Source organism: Muntiacus reevesi, chromosome 13 (assembly GCF_963930625.1).
Source record: "Muntiacus reevesi chromosome 13, mMunRee1.1, whole genome shotgun sequence".
NCBI classification, from domain to species: Eukaryota; Metazoa; Chordata; class Mammalia; order Artiodactyla; family Cervidae; genus Muntiacus; species Muntiacus reevesi.
The window spans coordinates 43,496,091-43,502,090 of record NC_089261.1 but is presented as its reverse complement, the minus strand read 5'-3'; the positions used below and the strand labels follow the sequence as shown (position 1 = coordinate 43,502,090).

At 40.1% G+C, this 6,000-nt stretch overlaps 1 protein-coding gene across 1 annotated transcript in view; it reads right to left on the bottom strand.

The window, feature by feature from the left end:
* Positions 1-730: 730 nt before the first annotated feature.
* C13H4orf33 (chromosome 13 C4orf33 homolog) overlaps positions 731-6,000 on the bottom strand; it is a 380,208-nt gene continuing 374,938 nt past the window's right edge. The window contains exons 9-10 of the transcript XR_010658836.1: positions 5,768-5,842; positions 731-775 (exon numbers count right to left, since the gene is read on the bottom strand). The gene's annotated coding sequence lies outside the window, so the exon portion shown is untranslated. The remainder of the gene's footprint in view (positions 776-5,767; positions 5,843-6,000) is intronic.

The following is a 6,000-nucleotide window of genomic DNA, read 5'->3' as shown; positions in this document are numbered from 1 at the left end:
TCAGGGTTGATTTCCTTTAGGATTGACTGGTCTGATCTCCTTGCTGTCCAAGGGACTCTCAAGAGTCTTCTCCAACACCACAGTTGAAAGCATCAATTCTTTGGCGCTCAGCCTTCTCTACAGTCCAGCTTTCACATCTGTACATGACTACTGGATAAAATAGTGTTAAAGTTTATCATTAACATTTTTAAAAATAGCAAATATAAAACATACTTTTATAAGAAGCATTTGACTATTGAACTGAACTTCCTTGGAACATTTGGCCTCCTGTTCTTGTGTTTTCTTTTCAGGAGAGGCCACAGTCACACATATGCACCACACACTCACTGCTCCAGCTGGGCTGAATTAGTTCTGACTCTGTGCTGTCTTTTACCTTCAGGTTTCCTTTATCTCACTGAGAGACACTCTTTCCTGTTATATAACTTTTTTACTAACTGCAAAACTGACTCCTGCTTCAGTCTCCCTCCCTTTGGAAATTTTCCCTGACCCTGTAAAACCATCCCACTACATCTTGATGCTTCCTCCCTGAGCCATGAGAGAAGCCCTTTCATCGCACAAATCACACTTAATTTGCTCAACACAGGCAGTGAGGATGGGTCTACGAGATCTCAGGGCTACAGCTAAGTTCCAAGGAAACCAGGGCAACCAGACCTGGCCCAGCAGTGGGTTCTGAGTACTCTCCGTGAATGACCTATTTATTGCAGGGTAGGCACTGCCGTTTATGTGAGTCACAGGGAAGATAGTCCAGTCGACATGAACAATTACAGGCCGTGTTCTGTCAACATGAATAACAGAGCACAGGTTTTACACATAAGTCTTCGATGGAAGCTTTTTGGTTTAAAATAAACACAACACCTCAAAATAGTATAGGTCCAATTGCCTCACTGGTACAGGAGGAAGAAATTAACCTCTCTCTTTAAGCACAAACTGGAAGAAGACAATCATAACATCTTTCTGAGGTAAGGAGAGGAGTAGAGGATTAGAGTAAGCAGCATAAAGGAGGTAACATATCGGTTGAGTTCAGTTTAGCCAATGAAGAAGGGGAGGAATCTCAGACTTCAGTCAGAGCTAAAAAGCGTGAACACAATTTTAGAGACATGTAAGTGTGAGTTGTTATTGTTGTTTAGTTGCTAAGTCATGTCTGACTCTTTGCAAACCCATAAACTGTACCCCATCAGGTTCTTCTGTCCACGGGATTCTCCAGGCAAGAATACTGGAGTGGGCTATAATTTCCTTCTCCATGGGATCTTCCCAACCCAGGTACATGACTAGAAATGTATGGATTGTTGCTGAAGGTCAGAGGATGTGGGAGAAGCTGAGTGCATGCAGGAGAGGAGTTTAAAAACAGTAGGTTGATTTACAATTACAAATAGCCTTGAACACTAAGCAAAGGAATTTGAACTTAATTCTGTAATTTGGAAGCTACCATCTCAAGGTTCCAAGCAAAAGACACATAGGTCAATTGTGATTTAGAGAAACAATTTTGGTGACAAGCTAATGAATGAGAGGGAGAAGAAAAAGACTGGAGGCAAGAAGATCTAGTTGGGATGCCATTTCTATGATTTGAGTAAGCAGTTTCAGTAATTTAAGAACTGCATAGCTGTAAAGTTCAATATAAATGTTAATTTAAAACTATTATCTCAATACGATTGAATTCAATAACCTTTAAGGCAGTAGATATTGAGGCAGGATTTTTTGTTACTTAGCTTCAAGTAATTCAGGTAAAACTGATGTATAATTTGAACATAATGACCAAATTCACTAATGAGCTGATTGCAGGCTTTATGTTCTAACCTTAAAATATGAAGTACAGTTGCAACTGAAGGAAAAAGACCAAAACAATGTTGGACCTGCTGAGAGGCAGTGCAGACTGTAATTCACAAAAATAAAGAGTTTTGTTTCCTTTTACTCAAATATGTAAAAAGCCATACTCATTAGTCAAAATTGGGATCTAATTGAAATCTACACATGGCAGTTTAATGCTGTTATTGAGATGAAGTTCATGGTCAAAGAAGAGATTTCTTACAATGGAAAGGGATATGGGTTACAATATTTCTTTTCAAGTCAGTTGCAGCATGTATTTAAGTAAATCAATTTTTTATCAGAATCCCAAGAGAAATTGTGATGTGTTTAAATCTATGGGACACTGTGTGGTGCAGGATAGCTTGTCCTATTCTACCTGCTACCATTTTATGAGCATGGTTATGATGCCAGAAAGACCGTGTGGTACTGCAACTCAAGCTGAAGAAAAGATATAGACTCTGTAAGTGTTGTAGGAAGGGGGAGGCCCCCTTCGGGGCCCCAAGAGCAGGCTCTTGTCTAACACTCAGAAGAGAATTGTCCGAGGAGACACGTGCTGACAAAGCAAGAGATTTTATTGGGAAGGGCACCCAGGTGGAGAGCAGGAGGGTAAGGGAAACCAGGAGAACTGCTCTGCCACGTGGCTTGCAGTCTCGGGTTTTATGGTGATGGGATTAGTTTCCAGGTGGTCTTTGGCCAATCAATCTAATTCAGAGTCTTTCCTGGTGGCGCAGGCATCGCTCAGCCAAGATGGATGCTAGCGAGAGGGATTCTGGGAAGTGGACAGACATGCGGTGTCTCCTTTCGGCCTTTCCCGAACTCTTCCGGTTAGTGGTGGCTTATTAGTTCCGTATTCTTTATCAGGATCTCCCATCATAAAACAACTCATGCAAATGGTTACTATGGTGCCTGGCCAGGGTGGGCAGTTTCAATCAGCGTGCTTCCCCTAATATAAGCATAATAACACAGAGGAAATATGTGAAGAGGAAGTCAGTCTTGACAAAGTAATTTGCAGTCTGCAATTCCTAGGACTTCAGCTAGATGTGAGAACTTTTTTTTCTATATGAGAATGTTACATTGATAGCAGCCATCCCTGCCTGCCTTCTTCTTCCCTTATCCCATGTTAATTGACATCTAGACCTTACATACAAACATGAAGAAAGGGAAGCCATTGTATGCACAGACTAGGAAACTCATGTGCCAGCTTTGCAAGCTTATTTGTTATTACAGCATTGTCTACTGATTTTTAAATAAATGTTACTAAGTTTTGCTGGCTGTAGATCCATTTGAGTGTGATAGGTAGTCATCTTAAACTTTTTAATCCTCAATAAAATAATTGGAAAACCTTCCATAGCAACTGACTCTTAAACCTGTCTGTTGGTCAGAATGGATGAAGGCAGAGAGCCTCAAAACAGAAACCAAATGTTTTTTCCTTATAACATCATTCTAGGAAGGAAAATCACTCATTCTAGAAATTACTTACTATTGGAGGAAGTAAAGAAATCTGTCATCAAGGTATGCCACCCATGTTTCAGATGACTGTGTTGGTGAAGATAATATATCAAAGCAAATGTATTGCACTGAACCACAGGTAATAATTGAATGAAGCTGTGTCACCTTGATGGGTTTTCCTGAATGAATTAAGCTCACATGTTGTATTTTACCTTGATATTCTCTACCATTTTGGATTATAATAACCATGTGAAAGTGAAATCTACTCTTTATATCATCCATGGGTATCCAAGTCATCATTCTATAATCACTCTCAAAACCAAGGGGTGGCATCTCTGAGACAGTATGAACTACAACCATAGCCCATTTATGAGAGACGGCAGTAGCTAATAATTGTTGTTCAGTCATTAAGCCATGTCTGACTTTTGCCACCCCATGGACTCTAGCCCGCCAGGCTCGTCAAATATGGGGTTCTTCAAGCAAGAATACTGGAGTGGGTTGCCATTTTACTCTGCAGATCTTCCTGACCCAGGGATCAAACCCACATCTCCTGCATTGGCGGGCAGATTCTTTACTGATGAGCCACCAAGGAAGCCTCTTAGCTAATACAGTGACCCATTAATAAAAACAAAGTTAGTTAATACTCATTGACTAACTCTTATGACCCAGGCATTGCTGTAGGATTGGGGAACACGGCAGCGTGAATAGGTTAAAGTCCCTGCACTGATGGTTTATGTAATACAACCTCAGTTAATGAATAATAAGGACAATGAGCAAATAAAAGCTGTGTGAGAGCAAGCTATTTTAAATAGGGTGATCAGGACGGCCTCTCTTAGGATGTGACAATTGACAAGAGATAGGAGGTAAATATTTAGAAGAAAAATAGGTCACGCAGAGGGAATTGTAAGCACAGAGACTCTGAGACAGGATCACATCTGGTGAATTCAAGGAACAGCAATCGGGCTAATAGAGCCCTAGAAGAATGTTCAAGTGTGGTAAGAAATAAAACTGGAGGAGAAGTCAGGGGTATGACTGTGTCTGGTCATGTAGAGTGTGGTGAAGACTGGATTTCACTGGATTTCAGGAAGCCCTCAGAGGGTTTTGAGCAGGGAAGTGATATATACTTAAATCTATCCGTGATAACCCAGTCAGCAGGCATTTGTACCCATTAACATGAAAATGGTCAGTCCCACTTCTAAGAGCTCAAAAGGCATCTCTACAGGAGAAAAGTGTTACATATAGGATTTCTTTTTTTTTCTTCCCTTCTCCCTTTTTGAAGCTGGGCACAAATCAAAATCAAAGTTAAGGTGTCTGAACCTGTCAATTCATGATGACAAAGAAAGAGACAGACCCACTGCTTAATTCATACCTGGGGATCTGTTAGGAAGTAGGCAATGTTGCAGTGCGAATTGTCTTATTGTCTTGTAGACATTGTGATCTAAGCTTATTCTCCTTGCCCCTAAGCTCATTCATAGAGGAATCAGATAAATTGAATCATAGACTATTAGTATCACAAACGAAAGAAGAGAGAATAGTGGTTACAGGAACATAAAGGGTTACCAACCCACCCTGAAAAGCCTTCAACTCTGAGACTGAAGGACTCACACTCTTACGCAAGGGTCCCCAACCTCTGGGATCCAATGCCTGATGATCTGAGGTGGAGCTGATGTAATAATAAAACAAATAAAATGTACAATAAAAGTAATGTGTTTGAATCGTCCTGAAAGTGTCTCCCCCAACCCCAGTCCATGGAAACAATGTCTTCCATAAAACTGGTCCTCGGTGTCAAAAAGTTTAGGGACCACTGCTCTAAGGAACCGAAGGGGTTCCATTCTAGAGAATGGAGGGGTCATTCTGGAAATCCCACCTAGACCATGCTTTACCCACCCCAGTTAACAACAGCTTAAAGGATCATTTGTCTGATTCCCTGTGTGTGCTTGGCGAGTTAGTATAAGATGTGTACTTATGTTCCATTTTCCCCCTCCCTTCCACCATTACAGATACAGTTTTGTACTCAAAACAGAACTTTTTTTCCTTCCCAGATTAAAAAAAAAAAAATCTAAGAAACCAGAATGAAAATGCCTCTTGGAGCTAAGTAGGGTCATACTGAGAAATTGATCAGAGTGCTGAGCCATAATTGATTGAATGAGGGCTCTTCATTTGCTTTAGCTAAGTAAGGAACCTAGATTTCTTAGATGACAGTTTGTACCTATAAAGAGAGAAATCACTCATTTTAGATATTTCAAGAGTAAAAAGGACACTGAGTGAAAGTTTGAAAAATCAGATAAAGGGAACAAAAATCAGAGATTCATCTCTTGAAAGAGCAACAGATCATCAGCAGATAATGCAAATAATACAAGCCATGCAGCCTAGATGAGGTTTATAAAAGAGATAAATAATGTAACACTAAGAGCAAAATTTGGGAAGATTTTTAGAGGTGAGAATAACCTGGTTGCATCAGTGAATGCAGTGTAGATAAGTTTTAGAGATTACTTCATCCAAAAAGTGATTTTACCTCTTTCCAAAGAAGTAATGCATAAAAGGAAATAGAGGACTCTTGCTGAGGTAAATTGTCACCTAGTTCCAGGATCTAGGCAGAGAAAATATAATGAAAATCAAATATATTTAGAGGCAAAAATACACTGTATTATTTTCTAAAGTGGGCCAAGACTGTACAACACAAACTCGGTAGAAAATTCTGAAATGTTCTAAGAACTCTCCAAGGAGCCCAGTGGTTTCCATCAGAGA